The sequence below is a fragment of the Bison bison genome, unplaced genomic scaffold (genome assembly GCF_000754665.1).
Source record: "Bison bison bison isolate TAMUID 2011002044 unplaced genomic scaffold, Bison_UMD1.0 scf7180017864473, whole genome shotgun sequence".
Lineage (NCBI taxonomy): Eukaryota > Metazoa > Chordata > Mammalia > Artiodactyla > Bovidae > Bison > Bison bison.
Window position 1 is genome coordinate 3,686,427 of NW_011495034.1, and position 508 is coordinate 3,686,934.

Genomic DNA, 508 nt, shown 5'->3' on the forward strand with positions numbered 1-508 from the left:
CAGATCTACTACTGCGGGCAGGAATCCCTCAGAAGAAATGGAGTGGCCACCATGGTCAACAAAAGAGTCCGAAATGCAGTACTTGGATGCAAGACTCAAAAACGACAGAATGATCTCTGTTCATTTCCAAGGCAAACCATTCAATATCACAGTAATCCAAGTCTCTGCCCCAACGAGTAATGCTGAAGAAGCTGAAGTTGAACGGTTCTATGAAGACCTACAAGACCTTTTAGAACTAACACCCAAAAAAGATGTCCTTTTCATTACAGGGGACTGGAATGCAAAAGTAGGAAATCAAGAAACACCTGGAGTAACAGTCAAATTTGGCCTTGGAATACGGAATGAAGCAGGGCAAAGACTAATAGAGTTTTGCCAAGAAAATGCACTGGTCATAACAGACAACCTCTTCCAACAACACAAGAGAAGACTCTACACATGGACATCACCAGATGGTCAACACTGAAATCAGATTGATTATATTCTTTGCAGCCAAAGATGGAGAAGCTCT

The 508-nt window shown here is 42.1% G+C and overlaps 1 protein-coding gene across 1 annotated transcript in view; it reads left to right on the top strand.

Annotated features, from left to right (window-relative positions):
- The window catches only part of ECHDC1 (ethylmalonyl-CoA decarboxylase 1), a 58,322-nt gene that overhangs the window by 590 nt on the left and 57,224 nt on the right, over positions 1–508 (top strand). The gene's annotated exons all lie outside the window — the stretch shown is intronic.